We start from the raw sequence: 20563 nt of genomic DNA, 5'->3' as shown, positions 1-20563 counted from the left end.
CCGGCTATTTATAGCTTCGCGTTGCGACGTCACATGACGTCATCCACCGGCGTCTATATATAGACCTAGTTGGAAAGAATATTCACGTGCGTCACGCTGCATAGCGTTCCCCATAATGTCATTACCATGACACAGCGTCTCGTTCCCTATCTCAGGGAACCATGGTTACAGTCGTAACCTGACGTTCTTAGTAATTCCTTAATAATGATGTGGTAATTCTGCATTAATTATCAATGGGATCCCATTGTTTTTACTTTAGAATACGGTTCCAGGTTCTTAGTAATTCCTTAATAATGATGTGGTAATTCTGAAATAATCAATGGGATCCCATTGTTTTTACTTTAGAATACGGTTCCAGGTTCTTAGTAATTCCTTAATAATGATGTGGTAATTCTGCATTAATCATCAATGGGATCCCATTGTTTTCACTTTAGAATACGGTTCCAGGTTCATAGTAATTCCTTAATAATGATGTGGTAAATCTGCATTAATTAACAGTGGGTTTGAAGTAATTCTTTAATAATGATGTAATAATTCTACATTAATTATCAATGGGTTCCCATTGTTTTCACTTTAGAATACGGTTCCAGGTTCTTAGTAATTCCTTAATAATGATGTGGTAATTCTGCATTAATTATCAGTGGGTTCGAAGTAATTCTTTGAAAATGATTTGGTAATTCTTTGATCATTTCCTTAAATACAGAATTCATTTGTCATTACTTTATAATGAGAATGTATGTATATATATATATAAACATACCTCTCCGCTGACAGTTGGAAACCCCCAGTCCCTTCTCTCTTACAAAACGGGAGATATTACAAAACTCATATATATTAAATGTGTGCGCTCAAACTTTAACCTGAATGTGACATATATCAGTATAGTAGGTATAAATCTAAGTAAATCGACTAACATTAGTAGTAAATAAGAAGACAGGCCATAACCTGATACTGAGCATCACAGTTCATTAATAGTTACTTAATAGTTATTCCTCCTGAAGCAGAATTAGTAGTTACTTAATCGTAGTTCTTCAGGAGGCATGACTGAATTGATAAGTTACTGATTAACTAATAGTTACTTAACATAATTAAAAACCGTTATGAGATACTGATTAGTTAACACATTTTCCTTAGTAGTTAATATTAGTGACTTGAGTGTTAATGAAGAACTAACGATTAATTCTGCAGTAATTCCTTATTAGTTATGCAGTAAGTAAGATACAGTATTCTAAAGTGTTACCGTCTGGCCTATAAAGAGAGAGGCCAGCCTCACTGAAAGCACTTGTTAGCCAAGTCGTTAGTGGTAGTGGGGTAAAGTTGTTTGATATATTTTTGATATTTGCCTTTTTGTTTATTTGTATTTTGGGAGGGGGGGGTTTGTCTGCACCTGTAAATATAAATATATCACCTTTTGTTATCTTCTTATGCAGTCTGCACCTCCTGCTCAGTCATCGATGAACTTGGGAAGTCTGCAGATGGATCTACCAACCCCAGCAGCACGTACAGGTAGAGGTACAGGTCATTATGCTGCAGATCATGACGTAAGCTCTCAGAGATTCCCTGCTCCCAATCAGCCGATACAACAGGCAGAGCCGAAAATACCTGTCTTTGGGCCCTAATGATTTGTAGAAATCAAAAACAAAATATATAATGAATACCTGAAATAATAAATAAAAAATAATTTGAAAAAATAAGATTTGTCAAAGAAACACTCAGCCTTGATTTAAAGATAGGAAATTAATACAGGTCATAGCATAGAAAATGAATACAGGTCATTTTAGACCTATGTTTTGCTTTAGAATCTTTTTACAAAAAAATTAAGATAAGATGATCAAAAACAAGTTAATTGAGAAATACCTGCTATATTGAATGATTAAATTAATTTCATACAAAAAAAACTCTGTAGGGTCACTTTGTATCCATGTTCTGCATCAAAGGGTTAATTTAGTGTAGTGTGCAGGATCATATCTAAATAGTAGCAACATTCCAATTAACCAGAAATATAGTAAAGACTGGCTATCTGACCCACATAGTAAGAATGCATATGTAGTTGTCTCTTGCACCAGGCTGCTTATTCCTAATCTAATAAATGTTTAAGCTTACACAAAATATCACTCTTCCCAGCGAGGATTGACATTTGTAGTGGGTTTTGTAAACCCTGCGGCCAGATCGCTAATGGCAAAACAGCCTCTTTGTATTCAAAGAGCATTAAAAAGGCAAATCTGTCTGAGAGGAACATCAGATGATAGCACCAGCGAACAAATGCCACAGACAAACTTCACTCAAAAGCAGAAAAAGACAGCTTGTTTCAGAGTCTGTTAAGTATGTCCATGCCAGTGGGCCTTTCAAAAGAAAGTGCAGTGCTCCCAGGCCTTTCAGTGTCTGATTTTGAGGCTGATTGAAGCTCTGAGCTAAGCAGCCTGACAGGATAATAGGACATCTGGAACAGATGTTTACTCCCCCATTTGTAAAATGATGTTGGCTATGGGTGAATTGTTATGGTAATGAATACCCAAACATGCCCTGTCTTTTGCCTAAGCTCAGCTGCCAACTTTTTTTGTAAAAACTTGTTTACTGATTTAATATAACTATGACATTTTAGGGTGGTTAAAAAACAGGAAAACATAATAAATAAGTCCAAATTAGTCAAACTAGTCTGTCTTCTGGTGTTCTCATTAAATGTGTTGCTATTTAGAACTTTACACATTTTAAGAAATTTAAGGAGCTTCTGTTATCGTCACTGCAGTAGTCAGTCTAGCAACCAGTTTAAAGGGATAGTTCACCCAAAAATGAAAATTCTGTCATCATTTACTCACTCTTATGTTGTTACAAACCCATATAAATTTCTTTGTTCTGACTAACACGAAGGAAGATATTTTGAGGAATGTTTGTAACCAAACCTTTGGTGGACCCCATTCACTTCCATAGTCGGGAAAAATAATACTATGGAAGTAAATGGGGTCCACAAACGGTTTGGTTACAAACATTTCTCTAAATATCTTCCTTTGTGTTCATCAGAACAAAGGAATTTATACAGGTTTGTAACAACATAAGATTGAGTAAATAATGACAGAATTTTCATTTTTGGGTGAACTATCCCTTTAATGATGAATAATGAAATGACTGTCAATGGAAGCAAACACAAAATGTAATACCAGTGGTGTGATCATACACCAAACCCCCAGTTTACTCCATGGTTTTTCTGTAATAAACACTGAGCCATCTGTAAAACTGCAATTTACATAATTGGTGTACATTACATGCTTAGTGTAAAGCACATTTTTTACTGTCATTTCTACTTCAGACATCTAATTGTGAATGAGTTTATGGGAGAAAAACATTGAGAGTCCTGTGCAATGCTAAAAAGCAGATTAGCTAGCAGTGGGCTGCACCTGGTCCAGGTGCACAAGGGTAAAAGGTCAAGTGGCCTTGCTTTTATCTGAAAAACTGTTCAGTTACACCTGGAGGAAAGACAAGAGTTTAAACGCATGAGTGAATGGGTATGACACTGCAGTCTCTTACAGCTGCTCAAATTCAGCATAAATTGGACTCTATTAGAATTAATAGCCTTTGCTCAATTATAATTTACATATAAAGTCAGGGGGACATCTGTCATAAAGTATCTAGAAGCAGATGTCTCTAAACAGTTTGTTTAATAATATGTTAACAGATATTAAGCTGTATCTACTGTACAGCATTTTGTATAACAAAATAATTCAAAATCTTGAACAGTTTAGGTGTGTTTGCTACATTATAGATACACTGTTAAGCAGTGGCGGTTCTACACGGAGGCCAAGGGTGGCCCGTGCCTCTGTAGACATGTCCCTGGCCACCCCTGTGGCCACCCCGTGTTGACCAAATAAAAAAGTATACATTTATTTTGATTTTACACGCGAGCGCCAAAAGCGGAACTAATGCGACGCAACGTTCTACACGGGCAAATTAGAGCGGCGCACCCAACCACTGTAGTCGCTTGTGGGTGCTGCTCGGCAAGTGTCTCAATTTGTTCCCAATCTCCCGATGTTGAGAATGTGTATGCAGGTTTGGGCACTGGTAAGGACTCTAGCTCACTTCACATCGGGACACTGTTCACTTGTTCTCCTGTGACGTGGCTGCGTTAAGCGTGTTGTGATCATTTACAGCTGTTACTCATCAACAACCAGCAAAACCAACATCTCGCTAACTTTTTAAAGTTTACACATTGTAAAAAGCGCTGTAATTATGCTCTTACATATACGTGCATAAAATTGGAGGAATATTATTAAATGTTACATATAAAAATTTTTACAATTTAAAATAAATATTATTTTAAATGTTGATTCGATTGTGGTCCCTAACTGTCTAGCAATGTGTGTTTATATGTAAACTAAAACAAACGTTTGTCTTTATAAATGTTTTCATTTCATAAAGTTTATTGAGTAGGCTTACATGCTTTTCAGTTGGGGGGCTTTAGAAAAGAGCCCAGCTCCTCTTTTGCACCTGCACTAACTCTTGTATTAAATAAAAAAGTATATGATTGTAAAGTAAAATAAAGTTTACGGGGTAGTTTCCTGGAAAGGGACTAGTCCTAGACTAAAATAAATGTAAGAGCTGTCCAAACTGAAAACAACTTGCAATGCCATATCTTAAAATACAGCTTTGTTTTGCTTCAAAATGGAGACAAGTAATGTATAATGTATGTTAAATCTAGTTATATTTCCTAATTAAACTAAGGCCTAGTCCTATCTTAAACTAATTCCTGTAACCACCTCTATAACCTTTAAATATAATTTCTTGCCATTTCTTTATATGCCCCTCTGGTAAAACACTGGCCCCTCCTTGGGCCCCCCTAGTGAAATTTGTCTAGAACCGCCACTGCTGTTAAGACTGTATACATGCATTTGCTATCTTATGAAGATATTTAAACGTATTCAGTCATATCAAATAATATTTTTGACAAATGGTGGCCAGTTAATAACTGAAACACATTGTTGCTGATGTCAAGAGGGTGACACTAATATTCGTCCTCTTAACGGCTGAATACAGGCCATAATTTTATTAATTAAGTTGGCTTGAGAAAGCCAACTTATTGAAATGCTACTTAAACTTATTATTAGTGGTGCTTGCATTTATGCAAGGCATCACTATTATTAATCCTCAGGGATATAATTAGTGGTACATGCATTTATGCAAGGCATCACTATTATTATTGCTCATACTTATTATTAATAGTGGTGCTTGCATTTATGCAAGGCATCACTATTATTATTCCTCAGGGATATTATTATTAGTGGTGCTTGCATTTATGCAAGGCATCACTATTATTATTGCTCAGGGATATTATTAGAGGGTGCTTGCAGTTATGCAAAGCATCACTATTATTATTGCTCATACTTATTATTAGTGGTGCTTGCATTTATGCAAGGCATCACTATTATTATTGCTCATACTTATTATTAGTGGTTCTTGCATTTATGCAAGACATCACTATTATTATTGCTCAGGGATATTATTATTATGTTGGCTTGACAAAGCCAACATACTAATATTGTATTTAAACTTATTATGTTGGCTTGAGAAAGCCAACATACTGTTGTTACACTTAAACTTATTAGTGGTGCTTGCATTTATGCATGGCATCACTATTACTATTGCTCAGGGATATTATTTTTATTATTATTTCTGGACAAAATTTCGGCGCGTAACTCGTCCCGCACGGTTTGTCATAGACCCATGAAAGAGGGCTCAAATCGCTATATCTTTTATAAGCGATCCGGTGCAGGATTTCCGAAAGGGGGGCAAAAAAACACCCGAAAAATCCCATTGACTTACCATTGGGTTGAAATTTGAAAGATTATAGCTCCGCTCAAGGATTTTGTAGAAACCTGTGGGTTACAACATTTGAAGAGCGTGGTAGACTCTGTAAGAACAAACATCACATTGGGGTGTAAGCTGTACCCCTGGGGTGTAAGAGGCCCCCGATATCTCCCATACAAAGTCAATGGGCGAAAATCCCATAGACTTAACATTGGGAAAAAGTTTGATGGGTCATAGGCCTGAGCGAGTATTTCGTAGAAACATGTGGGTTACTAAATTTGAAGAGGGTGCTAGACTATGTCAGGATGTACCCCACAATGGGGTGTAAGGTTACCCTAGCAACCATTTTGGGCACCCTAGCAACCTATCCCTTAGACTCCCATTATAAAATGCCCAGATGAATATCTTTGCACCACAGTGTCATAGAGCCATGGTGGTGGGCTCATTTTACTCAGGCATCCAATCAGTCTTTCAGGATCCTTAGATAGATATTAAGCCACGCCCCAACAACCACTTTTGAGCACCCTAGCAACATAAAATTCAAACAGTTATATCTTGACATCAGAACATTGTAGAGACACGGGGGTTGGACCGTTTTATTTGTGACTCGGAGTGTTATCAATGACCACATCATTGGCCACTCCCAAGCCACGCCCCTAGCAACCAAATATGAGCACCCTAGCAACAGAATAAACAAAGCCTTATATCTCCGCATCAGAACATTGTAGAGAAACAGCAGTTGGAACGTTTTACTTGTGACTCGGAGGGTAATCACTAGTGGTTGCCAAGAGGTATTAAAGGATAATTCCGGTATTTAACACTTTGAGTCTCATTTCTGGTTTGTTTTGGATGAACTACAGTGATGGACACAAAAATTTTGACAATTTCTAAACAAGTCAAAAACTCAAGACACGACCCTTTGTCAAAATTTCTGTGTCCATCACTGTAGTTCATCCAAAACAAACCAGAAATGAGACCCAAAGTGTTAAATACCGGAATTATCCTTTAAGCCACGCCCCTAGCAACCAAATATGAGCACCCTAGCAATGGAATAAACAAAGCCTTATATCTCCACATCAGAACATCATAGAGACACGGGGGTTGGACCGTTTGACTCGTGACTCAGAGTGTAATCACTATGGGATGCCATTTTTTCCCTAGCAACCAAATACATTACCCTAGCAACCGAATAAACAAAGCCTTATATCTCTGCATCAGAACATTGTAGAGACACAGGGGTTGGACCGTTTTACTTGTGGCTTGGAGTGTAATCATAATGGGATGCCAATTTTCTCCCTAGCAACCAAATACAGTACCCTAGCAACAGAGTAAACAAAGCCTTATATCTCCGCATCAGAACATCGTAGAGACACGGGGGTTGGACCATTTTACTCGTGACTTGGCATATAATCACTAGTGGATGCCAAATTTTTCCCTAGCAACCAAATACATTACCCTAGGAACAGCGTAAACAAAGCCTTTTTTCTCCGCATCAGAACATCGTAGAGACACGGGGGTTGGACCGTTTTACTTGTGACTCGGAGTGTAATCACTAGTGGGTGCCAATTTTCCCCTAGCAACCAAATGACAGGCTACAGCTGATTGCGCATGCGTCAAGGCTGAGCATATCAGGAGAACGCCAACCTCAGACAAAAGCCTGAAAATACTGGAAATTAAAGCTCTATAAGATATATAACAACTGTCAGGCAAGTATAAAGCTAAATATGATTGAATGATTTGTTTGTGATATGTCTAAGAAGAAAACACGGTCGCAAACGAAGCTACGTGAACTTGGCCTTGCTGAACAGGTGCCTCAGATTGATATGGCGGCAGGAAAAGATATCAACATGCAGGAGTTATCTGAACTGATTCGAATCATAATAAGGGATGAAATTAATGCGCCGGTTGATAAACTTCAACCTCAACTTGATGTCGTTAAAAATATATTTCCGAGTGTTCCAATAAAGTTTCTGTTATACAGGAAGCACTTGACCACATGGAAACCAGGGTTGCGGTGTGGAGTCTGCAAACGAAAGTTTGCGCAAAGAGAACACGGACTTAAAAGAGAAAGCAGATCGTTTGGAGAATCATAGTCGGAAATATAATATCCGGATTCTCGGCTTGGTTCGAGATATTGAGAAGGGGAATCCAACAAGTTTTGTGTCCGCTTTGCTTAATGATCTGTTTAAGGATAAACTCCATTGCGCACCTGAAGTGGAAAATGCTCACCGCATTGAACCTGCGGCTAAATTTGGTCAGTGCGTAATGATTGTGAGGATGCATAGGTTGGATACAAGAGATGAGATTCTACGTCTAGCCAAGAAAGAAAAGCTGTTTGAGATTCGTGGAATGAAACTGCGTATTTTTCCTGATTTTACTGATGAAACAGCTAAAGCCATGGCGCTTTTCCATGAGGTGAGGACCAAGTTGTGGAGCGCGGGAGAGAAACATGGGATCATGCATCCAGCTATTTTGATTTTGACTTATGAAAATGAAAAGACCATCAAGTTTACTGATCACCTAGCTGCAGAGAAATTCTATAAGACTGTGGTTGAACCGGTGATGCAAAGTATGAAGGAACATTGATGGCCAAGTAGGTACAGACTTTGTGTATATACTTTAGTTTACAGACATATTTAAGTCTGTTTCTGAAGGTCTAATTTTAATATGATTTCAGTATCTCGGTTTAATTATATAAGTTTAAATGGTAATAATGAGTTTAAGTGGTTGGTTTGATTGATGATTTATGTTGTGTGATTCAATTACCACAGAAGCTATGTGTAAAATAAGAAGCTTGTCTGAGTTGGGTAATATTCTATTAGTTGTTGTTTACAAATGTTGTCAAATGGGGAGTGTATCACTGGGAATGTGTATGTATGTGTGTTTTTGAGTGTTGTTTGTTTTTGTTGTTTTATTTGTATATTTGATAGCTCTTTACTATGTTTAATCAGAAATTACTTTGAGTGTAAAATAAAAAATGGTGATGGATAAAATATTCTTAAAGAAAGGGTTAAAAATAGCTAATTTGATTTTTTGTAGTTTGCGAAATAAGATGCAGGATATAACTGGGATTCTGAAAAATAATAATATACATATTTTGGCAATATCTGAAACGCATTTGGATGCAACTATAGATAGTTCTTTGTTGCATGTAAATGGATACTTATTATATAGACAAGATAGAAATATTAATGGAGGAGTGGCATTTTATGTTCAGGATCACATTCCAGTAAAAATAAGACGGGAACTTGGTTGTGTTGGGGTTGAAGTGCTGTGGTTGGAGGTACAGTTGCCACATTTAAAGTCTATCTTAGTTGGTTGCTGCTATAGGCAGAGGTGGAAAAGTAATAAAATATTGTACTCAAGTAAAAGTAAAGTTACTTTGATAATATTTTACTAAAGTAAAAGTAAAGTTACTGGTCTAAAAATCTACTCAAGTAAAAGTAAAAAGTAAATCATTTTAACTTTACTCAGAGTAAAAGTTACTTTTTTTACAGCGGGGAGAGGTGGAGGATTCTAGTTCAAAAACGACAAGGGACTATAAATCTCAAACTAGTTGTTTTTAATTGTAGGAACATCTTTACAATTAAAGTGCAATAACAAAAAGTTAATAAAATAAAAAGCTTTTTTAAACTAAGAAACATTTATGGAATTGTTTAATGATTTTTACATTTGAGTTATGCACTTTTGAAAGTGGTCAGCAGCTGGTAAATACAATCACTATAGTAAGTTTGTAATTGATGTATTGCTGGTAACATACATTATTTTATTAAACTATATATAGTTTAAATGAGCATATAATGAGATGAGTGCCATGGCTATATACTTTTGACACGTTTATTGTCTTCTAGCTTCCCTGACCTGGGTACCTGATGTCAGACTTTTATTCTTCTCTCTCCCTCTCTCTTTCTCTCTCTCTCTCTGCAATGTCTAATGACCTGCGCATTCTCGAGGACGTTCTGAAAGTTGTGTTTGACTTGACGCGAAGCTCGGAAGATAATGCGCATGGTATTAAAAACGCGTTGTGCAAATGAGCGGTTAAAAACCCGGTCGTTTCGTACTCAAGAGCATGAATCCTACACAGGGCCGGGGTCATGGGGGGGCAATCGCGGGCAGTGCCCCCCGAACAGGTTGTTGTGCCCCCCTACAAAGTTTTTATTAATTTAATATATATCAAGAATAATTAAAATAAATTAAACATTGAATGTTTCATGACTTGTAATGTAATCAAATGATGAAAATATAGTTGATATATGTTTTCTTTAATTAAAATAGACCAGTTTCTCTGATTGGATGTATTGCCGCGTCTCACCCGTCTTACGTCTTTAGCATATTTGTGACTTGATACTAGCAACGTGTTTTTTCGCGGCATTTTATGGATTGTGTAAAATATGAATATTAGAACATTTAGAACGAACCAGCACCGCCTGCTTCATCTGACTTCATGCAAACACAGACTGGCTCAAACTCAGAGATTAGAGGTCGTGGTGGAATTTACAAATCTACAGGACACTGTTTTAAGGAAGTTTAATGTTCTTACACGCCGTCTTCAGCTATTTTAAAGGTAAGTTAGCGTTGTTTTAAATTACGTAAGCTTAAATGTGAAGTGTGGCTATAGACCGTTAACAGCATTACGACGTGATTATGGTAAAGCGGCTTTTTTAAAGCTAGGACGCGGTGTGCGCTGTGCCCATTCATTTCAATGGCTTGCGCCGCGCGAGGGCGGTTTGTTGTTGCGTCGAGTAGCGCGAGCGCAGCGGAGCGCAGCGGAGCGCAGCTTGCGCTCACACCGCGGTCGAAGTTCAGTAGTTTTGCGCATAGTTTGTGGTCTTTTGCACTTTATACGGGAAATGAGCTGACAGTCTGTACCAGTTGTATGAGTGTGTGCTTGCTGTATTTGTTGTTTTAATGTCTTGTTTCTGCAAGTTATTGTTGCTATTGCGTGCCCCCCGTTGGAAGCCGAGTGCCCCCCTGTTAGTTATGGTCTGGCGCCGGCTCTGATCCTACCTTTCATATGAGAAACACTCGCCTCGCGTCAGTGGTAAGTGGTCGCTTAAATATGACCAGGGGTTTATGGGGTGTGAAAGCTGAACTTTCTGCTGATTGATTAGCTAACAGACATGAGAGCTAACGTGTATACGCTCGACTGCCGTCTGGCCAAAATCCTATAGTATAGAGCCGTCAGACGTATAATTTAATGCGTTAGACGTCACGCCAAATGTCAGTGGCGGGGTGGCGGCGGCGTAACTGAGAAATTGATATTTTGTAATTTGCGTCTGGATGACGTACGTGTAAATAAGCGTCTGAATAACATACTTGTAGATAACGTACTTGTGTATAAGCGTCTGAATAATATGAAAGGCCGTGGAGGTCAAAAACGCGCGAAATCTTACACGTAAACAACACGTAAACAACGTGTTGTTTGCGCGTAGAATACGTGTTGTTTGCACGTAGAATACGTGTTGTTTGCGCGTAGAATACGCGTCGATTTTTCACACGTAAACAACACGTATTCTACGCGTTGTTTACGCGTTGTTTACGTGTGAAAATTCGAGCTATTTTGACCCTTGTGGCAACATGACCAGTTTCAACGAGTGAGCCTGATGAGTTCCTATTGGCTGCTGGGCAGTTGGGTTAAACCATTACTGTAGGCTTAGGGGGTTCCCGTCCATTTCTAGGCTATGACACCAAAATGCAAGTAAAATGCTAAGGATCAACTTATTTCATTGTGCTTTTTCCTTCTTACATGTTGGCTATAATGTAAAATACTGCAAATAAAATAACAGATTGTCTATACTTACACAAATTGCCCACCTTGTTGGCAAGCACTATGTACATTAACTGAAACAACACTCACTTCTCTTATCAGGCTCAGTGGTGTGTGGTTGGTTACAACGCATTTGGTGCGGTAGACCCGGGTTCGATTCCACCTTTTGCCAAGCAAGTTTTATTTTTGCTTTTGCTATCCCTGATCAGATTCCAAAAGCATATATCTATCTATATATATATATATATATATATATATATATATATATATATATGGAAGGTGGAAAAAAAGCACTTCACTGGTACTTCATAATATCTGGAAGGGTTTGCTTGTAAGTGTATATGGAGGGTTTTAAATGTCTCAGTAAAGACACGTTACTAAGCCTATTGCTTGCACATTTGGTGTATGTGCACTTGGAGATAACATTAATCAGAAAGATAACATCAGTCAGTGATATGTAAGAGCCACCCTGCACTTGTTAGAAAGACACATGGATTTTTAACCATTTCAGTGGCTTGTGGTGGGCAAGCTTCTCTCTTTTTACTATCACAGATCAGATTAGAGAAAGACTTTTCAATGCAAAAAAGAATTATGTCTAAAGTGGAAATAAAGTGCTTCACTGGTACTTAATAATGAAGTGTTTATCTGGTAGTCCTATTGTTTGTACTATAAGCACTCTTTCAGTTTGACCAATACCGTCTGTACAACAACTGCATAATGTTGTAAAGGGTGCAGGTATATATTAAATTAATAAAAAAATAAGCCACTACATGGTAGTACTATGATTGTGTTTAAATGTTAAAATATTTATATATAAATTTATAACGTATACATGTTCATCAGTAGAAAAACTGTTTTTCTTTGGGAAAATTAAATGTCTTGAAAATGAATACAGACAGTTTTGTACACTTTCTTTATTGTCATCTGAACTTAGTTTAGTTAGTTTGTAACTGCCGATTTAAAATGATGCACTGGAGCACACATAAGCATACATATATTCACATTTAGAACATCAAGAAGGGTGTGACATAAGATTTAAAAACCAAACAATCAAACATTAGCATGTAGAACACCAATGCCCGGTTTCACAGATAAGGCTTAAGGCAAAACTAAAATGAATGTTTCCGCTGTCTTAACTGAAAATAACTTGCACTGAGATATCTGAAAGTATGTATTTGGAAAAATGTGTTATTAACCAACCAACCAAATTTGCATGCAAAACACCAAGTAATTAAACTAAGTTATCAAAATCTTGGAAAAATAGGCAGTATTTTGTGCTCTCAAACGGTGGTGGTATGTACGCCGTCAAAGCTGAAACAACACCCACTTACTGTTTCTCAACTTTCAAATACCACTTCAACCTGAATGGATGGTCACAATTGTGTTAGGGGCGGGGCCACGCTGGGTGTCTCAAGTGCATTATCGAGCAACCATTTTAGGACCATCTAAAATATCCTGAACTCAGAAATACACAATCTTTACTCTGCAATTCAGAACTACGTAGTTTATAGTTTTTGTTGTGTATTTCTGCAATACATTTTTTAAACATTTATAATGTGTTCAGAAACAATTTTTTAAAATTGACGTTACAAGGACTTAAGAAAACATTCAAATTTGTAAACATGTTAAGATTAAGTAGTTTCCATCACTGTGCCACAATGAGTTGGGACCTGCAACATGGTAGGTTCTTCGGTGCAGTCTTTGGGCCAACGCTCTACGTGCAGCTCCAGTTGGGTTACTTGTTTAATAAAAACAAGAGAAAAATTATAGGACAACAAAGTACAGCGGCTCAGATTAAACCGTACTAGTGAGCGGAGTAATAATGTAATGTAACTCTTTAAGTTAAGCTAATGTCAGCCGACCCCAAGGGGTTTAAAAAACTCCTAGGAAAAAAACCCTTATAGGGGAAAAAGTCACCTGGAGAAAGAAAACCCTTGAGAGAGACCCAGACCTAGCTGATCCTAGAAAATATATACTATATATTGAATAGGCCTTCTATATTCTTAAAATGTATGGGAATTATTGTTAAAGGTTTAAATCATTTAAATTAAAAGTTAAAGTAAGTGGTTGGATGTCACTAAGCAGAATTACGCGATCCAATAAAAAACTATACTATACGATTTATTAAGAATTAAAAAATTTAGAAATAAAGGGAAGCAGCGGGTGGTCGCTGGTCAGACATTGGCAGGGCATCACGATGATGGGAGGCCAGTAGATCATGGTGTGATGAGCTTCATGGCAGCAGGAACAGGGTCTGTCAGTCTCAGTGTCCTTGGGTTCTAGGACGAGACAGGGAAAGAGAAACAAAATCCTATTAGCATAAGTCATCACATATAATGCAAGTGTCATACAGTATAATGGATGAAAGTGTGCTCTGTTCCAGACAAGCTAACTATTGCGGCATACGTATATTTAATAGGCGAATTATGTGAATCCTTTGTTAAAGAGATATGTCTTTAGTTTAGACTTAAATTGAACATTGTTGGGCAAAACATTCTAAAGCTTGGGACCTAAGTAGGTAAAAAGTATTTACTCTAACCATACAGTCCAAGTCTCCTTTGCGGCACTCAAATATTTATAGCTGCAAGCCTGGACCGAACAGCATTTGCCCCAATCTTCTAATTTTCTCCAACCAAATTCTGAACAATATCATAAAGTTGGGAATCTGAAAGGTGTGAATATCTCAAGACAGAAAGGTTGATCTCTCTAGGAAAGAAAAGAAAGATTTCATTGTAAGTGTATTGGCTTTTGATGAACATGACAAAAGAAACATCTTATACAGATAACTAGGACAGCTATAATAGAGAAGCATTTAAGACAAACTCCTTTCAAAATGTTCTATAAAACGACTTTACAATTTATACTTTTAAATATCTTAAAAGCATGCTTTAACAATACTGTAATATATATGTATTGCAAAACTATAAAAATTATAGTTCTTTATAATTTTGCTTAAAATAATAAGAAGAGTTCATGTTCCCCAAATCAGCATATTACAATGATTTAAGTAATGGCTGATGAAAATTCACTGCTGTCAGATGTTGCACATATAAATGACTTTGACAGACAAAGCATTGTTTGTAAAGTTGAATTAGTTAATAAAATAATAGTCTGATTACACAAGTCATGCTGCATGTGGTACCTGATATTGCTAAGACAAACACAAGCCCACAAACAAAATAAATCGAAGTGCAGAACAAATGGTTAACACTGTAGTCACTACTAAGATAAATGATTAACTAATCAGTAGGTATAACATACTGATGTTTAGGTTTAAGTAAAAATTACTTGTGCAGTTAATTATTTAATAATTAATATTACACTCTGTAAAAGCATGTGTTCATTTTTTTTTTTACACATTTTTTGTGTTATGCGCTTTAACACATTATATGCAGTTTTAACATATTATGTGTCACTTTGTGTTAAAATAAATAAAAGTGACAACACTTGTATTTAAAGTAACACAAAATGTGTTGTTCCAATAATAACAGAGATTTGTCTGTTTTGGGACAATGCATTTAGTGTGTTGTCCCAAAACTAACACTGTTTGTGTTGTTTCTAACATCAAAACAACATTTTTAATCTGTTTAGAGTGTAGAATGCAATTATCCATATTACCATATAGAAAGTGCCCCATTTAACTCTTGTGGATATGTTATTGACTGCTGCAGTACTTTGGTCGGGGAGTTGGGAGTCATCAGATTTGGTCATGTATTGCACAAGAGTGACCATTTTCACATAGTGGTGTACTTGAGGTAGTATTCTGAAACATGATAACAGAAATAATAAATAATGATTGTCTAAATATAACAAGTAAAAAACATAAGAGATTACAAACATCAATGATAAACAACTAACTTTACCATTAAGTTACACAACGCACTGATATATGACAAATAAATATCAGCATAAGATAATAACAAACTGCATAATGAAGTAAATACTACAAAGAACAATAATAAATTGAATATAGAAATGATACTGTATTGTTAATAAAGCAATAATTAAACAGAAATGTTGCACTTTTGAAAGAATAAACAAGTAAACATTAAACATATTAGCCGCGATGCTAACGGCACTAATCTGCTCATAAAACATTATCAAATTTCACTCAAACAGATCTCGGTGCAACAAAGTTAACACAGCTGCGGTACATTGTAATAATCTGCATTGACGACAACAACATAGAAGAAAACTTACTTGTCACGGACTTTCACTTCCACATAAATGCTACATATGAATAACTGCATATGAATCCGCGATCTGACTGCTACTCTGGAGTTCTGGTGAGTTCTTCTTCTGGTGTTTTATGGCGGTTTGGCACACCAATAAACAAGTGATTACCGCCACCTACCGATCTGGCGTGTGGAGTGAACAGATTTGGAAAAAAGAAATACAAAAAAAAAATAGATTCTATCTCTTGTTCTTGTGTTTTACAGGTATTTCATTACTAATGAATGTACTCTTGATTGTCTTGACTCGTTTCCTAACAATACTTTTAAAGAAGTATTAACTCCCAACCATAATTCTTGTCTTTACGGTGAGTTCTTTGCTCGAAACACTGCTATACGTGTCAAAACGTCACACACAGAAAACTTTTAAGTTCTCAACGATACCAATTAAACCCTTAGCATTGTTATTCTGTTTTCTATCATATTGATGATAAAAAAATATCCATAAAAATGCACAAAAAAAAATAAAGATTCCATGTTTTCAAACCCTGTCGGATTCATTCTTTTTAAGTGTAGAAGATAAAGACTCAGGAGGTGTGCTTTTTAACATTAACCTTTTCTTAATATTAAGAAAATATGGTACCTATTAATTAATGTAAGTAATTGGCATGTGGGGGACGTGAAAAATGTAGCCTACGTTTGTGTGTAGAAGTCTGAGCTAAAGATATGCGGATTGTCCGCTGTCGGTAGGTCAAGCAATTCTGTTGAATATGAGAGTGGATGCGTGAAACCACTGAAAATGAAATATTATCTACATTTCTAACATGTAAACGCGTTAAAAAGTTCTGCGGATGTGATAATTTACTGGTCTGCATGTGTGACAGACACAATAAACTTTAGGCTACACGTTCGTTTAAAATATATTAATTTACCATATCTGTCACAGTAATGAGACTATGGAGGGTTCGGGTGAGGATATAAATTAAAGAAAACCATTAGGTGACCCCAAATAGTCAAATTGTCAAATCATCACAGACGTGCTATGAAATGAGGATCATTCAATTTTGGCCATTTGGGGGACACATTATCTGATTTCACATATAACAGCTTTCTTCCAATATATTAATATAGGCAACAGCATATTATTTGCATAGCATTATCATAATATGTGAAGAAGTAGCCTAGCTTTCAATAAATATTTATAAAATGCGTTAATAAATCCAATAACCCCCGTGACAGGGCTACATGGCCATAAGAGGTTTCAAGGCTTTGTTTCTGCATTTAAAAAGACAAAGCTGGCAATTCTGGCTACTCTTTCGTTATTTTAATAATTTCTTCATTTTATTTTATTTTATTTATAAATTACTCGGGTTAATCTAATTTAATTATTATGCTTGTGTTTTGTTTCCGTGCACTTCAGGCATTTTGCACATATTTGTCCTGCACCTTGTTACTTCTGACCTCTTTTTATTTAATTTTTATTTATTATAAAGGTAAATTCTGATCTCAACTTAAGTAAATTTTGGATTGCTTCTTGTTGTAGTTATAGCCTATCAATGTTGCACTGTTGCGTGCTGGCCATGGTGCTGGCGAATGCTAAGGTGCTAGGTGCGCTCTGAGTGTCATATTTAGGAGTTCATCAAACTAAACTTAAAAAAATATTTTTTTTTCGACAGGTATAAGTTTAAAAATGTATTTAAAACAGGGTGGTTATCTTGTCAAAAGTATAAAACTGCACCAAATTAATTCCAGACGCGACTGTCTCTCTTGTGATTTAAATTCTTGAAATAAATGATATTAGAATCATCAGGTTTTTCTACACTTAAAGTGAATACATAGATGATAAAAGTCAAAATAAACAAGCAGCAAAATAATACAACGTAGTGTCTATAAAATTATTAATTTCAGTGTTTATCTTGTTATAAATTAACATTCAAGGAATTGTATATAAAGCTTAGTTTTTATAATTTAGGCTACAGTAAATCATATTCGTGTGGGTGTCAGATGTTTAATTTAAAATCTTTGTGTACGTTTGTGAATTACAAATTCTGTAGAATGTATAAAAAGTATGTCTCTTTTTTAATCACTGGGCCACCCCTGAAAAGAACGTTCTGGCACGCCCCTGTGTAGCAGAGTTTGATTTCTGACGACTACAATAAAATTAATGTGACTAGATTAAAATAAGTGTGCTTTCACCGAATTGACCCAATTACGAGGAGCAAAACATTGAATATTCAGAAGAATAAACCATTTAATGGATAAGTGATTGAGATTTCAGCACTCAAGCACGCAAACTCCACCGCACCTTGGTGTAAAAGTTCATAAAAATTAACAAGTTACCTTGCGCACATAATCATAATGCTTTTTGCTGTATTATGCGTTTTCATGACATAGCTTTTAGCCTTTAATATTTTATTAATATGTTAAAATATTTTTTTATATATTTGTAGTGCTTTGTAATGCTATTGTTTGCTAATTTTAGCTATTTTTAATGTGATTTAGTGATTATTTTATGCTACAGAGGTAGCATTATTAGTTTATTTAGGTCTATGTATAGAGTTATACATTTTACCGCCTCGACTTAAACCTTTAACCTCAGTTTATTGCTAAAGCTACATTTCTAATTTTCGTTTAGTTTAGATTAGTTTAAAATAATATTTAGATCTATATTTTATTTGATATTTTATTTGATATCAGTTAAAAGAAATTATTAAAAATGGTTTAGTAAATGATAATAACCCTACTATGGTAAAGAAATGAATGAAAATGAATAACAAAGCAGTCTGAAAATGAAAATTCTGTTGCATCATGCTGCTGTTGTGCCCTTCCGAGGTTGCAAATACAAATATATCATGTGATACGACATTTGATAATATGCGTTTCCATCAGCTATAGCTGTAAACTGTTTAATAATGTCTTTTTATTTGTGTTGTTGGGGATGTTTTCATCCACTACAGAGTTTTTTTTACTCTTAATTTGGCCGTAACTTTCTCTCTGTTTTAGCAAATTGAATGATTTTTGGTGACAAATCTTATATTTACATATATTTTAAGAAAATGCTTTGAATTTTTTTTAAAACTCAACGATATACCGTGGGCAAATTTACTACCCTTTCGTGTTGTTAGTGGATGAAAACATCCACTAAATTCAACGGCTGTAAAAATTTATCAGATGAATATTTTTTCCAAATTTTTTTTTCATAAATCTGTTAATTAACCTCAGTACTGATCAAAACTACCAAATCTTCACAAAAATTCCATGATTTTAACCCTTTAATTGCCGAGTTTATAAGGTGTGTCACTGATTTGGGGAAAAAACACACACAAAATGACAGATTTTCAATTTAAAAAGTGATTGTAAACTGGATTTTTGTTTACCTTTTTCAGAGTCTTGAACATGTCTAAGATTGGTAAAAACATTGGCTTTGAAACATTTTTAGTTTTTGTGTAGCATCAGTTTTAATTTTTTTCTCCCTCATTTATTGTTATTGGCTGTTTTTGCCCCATTGACTTCCATTATAACCACATTTTTTGATTGCAGAGCTATGACACCTTTTTATCATGCATTTTTGAACGTTGGATTTTTTTCCTTTTGCTAAGAGGTCAAATTTGTAATTTTTACTGTTGATCACCATGTGGCACTATTAACCCTTTAGTAGCCCTGTGCAAAAACAAAGCTTAATTTCTGACTTGTACATTGAGTTATATGGAGTATAACTCCATAATAAAAGCATATTATTGTGTGTGTGCGTGTGTGTGCGTGTGCGTGTGTGTGTGTGTGTGTGTGTGTGTGTGTGTGTACCTGGTAATTATCACGTTGTGGGGACCAATTGTCCCCACAAAGATAGGAATACCAGTGTCTTTGTGACCTTGTGGGGACATTTTGAGGTCCCCATGAGGAAACAAGTTTATAAATCAAACAAAATGATGTTTCCTGAAAATGTGAAGTAGGAGAAGGGTTTTTGTGATGGTTGGGGTTAGGGAAATTTTCTGTAAAAATCTTCTCTGCATCGGATTTATGAACATCATTTATTATGAACACAAAAACAACTTCAAATAAATTGAACAATGAAGCAAGAGTAGAGGATGGATGGAGAACTAAACAATCAAACTAACTTTTAGTGTGTATGTGTGCCGGGGGTGTGTTCAGTATTTCCAGCAGGACTTGCAGCATATCACTTGGTGCTCTCTGCAAGTTTGTCCACCACAACAGATGCAAGTGCTGACATGTTTGTTCTTTGCACCAATTGCATGTTCCCCTCTTCACTCCTGAGCTGCTGGTGCCTGCTGGTGTCTGTGGTTTGTGTCTAGAGAGACAGCTGCAGGAGACTGAATCTCTCTCACCAGTGCAGTAGCAACTGGTGTGCGAGGGTGATGCTCTCTCCTCAATATTGCTGCAGAGATTTTCCCAGGTCTTCTAGGAAAGCCTTCTCCTAAACAGCTTTTCACCTCCCTCGTGCATGAGTTGCTGTCCCTCCAGACAAACTTGCAGAGAGCACCAAGTGATATGCTGCAAGTCCTGTTGGAATGACTAAACACTTATGTGTTCATAATAATGATGTTCATAAATCTAATGTCTAATGCAGAGAAGATTTTTACAGAATATCTTTTTTTCATGCACATACACACACATACGCACACATACGCATGCACGCACGCACACACACACACACACAAACACGCACACGCGCGCACACACACACACACACACACACACACACACACACACACACACACACACACACGAATATGCTTTTATTATGGAGTTATACTCCATAAAACACAATGTACAAGCCAGAAATTAAGCTTTGTTTTTGCACAGGGCTACT

General features: G+C 36.1%; 1 long non-coding RNA gene across 1 annotated transcript; it reads right to left on the bottom strand.

Annotated features, from left to right (window-relative positions):
• Positions 1-12453: 12453 nt before the first annotated feature.
• On the bottom strand, positions 12454-15873 carry LOC135774497 (uncharacterized). Its single transcript, XR_010543701.2, has 4 exons — positions 15764-15873; positions 15182-15326; positions 14103-14269; positions 12454-13842 (listed from the first exon to the last, which is right to left on the bottom strand). It is a non-coding gene; the product is annotated as an uncharacterized lncRNA (long non-coding RNA).
• Between the last annotated feature and the right edge of the window lie 4690 nt (positions 15874-20563).

Source organism: Paramisgurnus dabryanus, chromosome 5, assembly GCF_030506205.2.
Source record: "Paramisgurnus dabryanus chromosome 5, PD_genome_1.1, whole genome shotgun sequence".
NCBI lineage: Eukaryota > Metazoa > Chordata > Actinopteri > Cypriniformes > Cobitidae > Paramisgurnus > Paramisgurnus dabryanus.
The sequence above is the reverse complement of the archived record's forward strand: the minus strand, read 5'-3'. Positions and strand labels throughout refer to the sequence as shown.